Source organism: Bison bison, unplaced genomic scaffold, assembly GCF_000754665.1.
Source record: "Bison bison bison isolate TAMUID 2011002044 unplaced genomic scaffold, Bison_UMD1.0 scf7180017864527, whole genome shotgun sequence".
In the NCBI taxonomy this organism is placed as follows: domain Eukaryota; kingdom Metazoa; phylum Chordata; class Mammalia; order Artiodactyla; family Bovidae; genus Bison; species Bison bison.
Genome location: NW_011495078.1, coordinates 185,428 through 187,540, shown reverse-complemented (window position 1 = coordinate 187,540; position 2,113 = coordinate 185,428).

Genomic DNA, 2,113 nt, shown 5'->3' with positions numbered 1-2,113 from the left:
TCTTGGGGACGCCCAAACTCCAGTCCGGGGGAGTCCCAGGAGGTCATCACGCCTTGACCTGCCTAGGGATCGGTCTTTGAAAGGTTGTCACACCTCAATCTGCTCGGGGATCCACTAGTCCCAGGGGTCCCAGGAGGTCATCACGCCTCGACCTGCCCAGGGACCCAATTCTTGGGAGGCCGTCACCCTCGACCTGCCCGGGGATTCGATCTCTAGTAGGCTGTCGTGCCTCAGCCTGCCTGGGGATCTGCACCCTGACCCGGGGACGCCTGGCTCTCAGGTTGCAACAGTTCTGGGTAGGATAAGCTTCAGAAAGACTCACCCCTAAGGAAGTCCACTCATGAAAACAAAAAAGCCTATTACTTGTGGGACTGTGCCCAGTCTTAGCAATAACTCAGGAGCCCAATGAGAACCCCATTGCCTTTCTGGAAAGGCTAAAAGAGGCACTCCAAAAGTTTACCAACCTGGACTTAGACTCTTACGAGGGATGGGTGATTTTAAAGGACAAATTCCTGTCCCAGTGTGCATCAGATATCAGAATTAAGTTACAACAGCTACAACAGCAGGACCCTGCTGCCTCTTTAGATGAGATCGTCCAGACAGCCACCCATACCTTTTATAACAGAACAGGAGAAGGAGGCCAAGGCCCAGGAGAAGGAGAGAAAGAAAGAGACAAGGCATGCCCAGATGCTGGCCGCTGTCCAGAGAAGCCCTATGGCAATCCCTGAGTCCTTGAAGGACAAGGCAGGAGACAAATGCCTGATCTGAGACAGGCGGGGCATTGGGCCAAAGAGTGTCCAAACCGTGACAAGGCTCCTAGAATGGCTTGCCACAAATGCCATCAACTGGGACATTGGGCGGCACTCAGCCCTCAGGACCCAAGAGCCTCAAGGTCAAGCGCCAAGCCTACCCTCACGATTGTTCAAGAGGACTGAAGCGGCCGCTCCAGGCAGCCTGCCTGTCACAGATAACCATCACGGGGCTGGAGCCGCGGGTGCAACTGGATGTGGCAGGTAGGTCCGAGAATTTCTTGGTTGACACAGGGGCTACCTACTCTGTCTTGATCTCCTACTCTGGAGCCTTCTCCCAAATCTGTGCCATTTTGGGTGCTACAGGAAAAGCAACTACTAAAAGATTCACCCGAGCACTTCTTTGTTGCTGGGATGGACAAATATCTTCCACCAGTCCGGTGGTCCCTGAGTGTCCTACTCCTTTATTGGGAAGAGATATACTCACTAAACTGGGGACCACCCTTGCGATGGGAAGTTTTTCAGCCCCTAGAGCTCTACAGCTCCTGGTTACCACTGAAGAACCCATTACACCTTCAATAGAGAGGGACCAAAAACTATGGGAAGACAAAATTAACCTCCAGGTGTGGGACCAGGGGATTCCTGGACGAGCCCACCAAGCTGAACCGGTCGTCATTGTCCTCTGAGATCCCACTCGGTTTCCTAACCGGAAACAATATCCTCTCAAAAGAGAGGCTCGGGGGGGACTACAGCCTTTAATAAATAAATTCCTTGCTTGTGGCCTATTGGTCCCCACCAGTTCACCATGCAACACCCCAATCCTCTCAGTAAAGAAAAAAGACGGAACCTGGCGAATGGTCCAAGATTTCTGGATCATAAATCAAGCTATAGTCCCCCACAATTACATACCCAATCCCTATGTAATCTTGGGAGAAATCCCACCCAGTGCCAAGTGGTTTATAATCTTGTATCTCAAAGATGCATTTTTTTGCATACCACTGGCTAAAGAATCCCAATATATTTTTGCTTTTGAGTGGGAGACCCCAGGAGAAAAACACCAACAGATGACTTGGACAGTATTACCTCAGGGGTTCAGAGATAGCCCCCGCCTGTTTGGACAGGCCCTTAGCTAGGACTTCCTAGATCTGGACCAGGGACCTAATGGGAAAATATTACAATACGTAGATGACCTACTAATCTGCTCTCCAGATGAGAAAAGTGCCCAACAACATGTAATTCAGGTTCTAAACTTCTTGGGAGAAAGAGGATATAAAGTCTCCTGTGCTAAGGCACACATGGTTGAGACAAAGGTCACTTACCGGGGAGTTCAGATTACACACGGGTCCCGGAGGGTTAGGATTGAG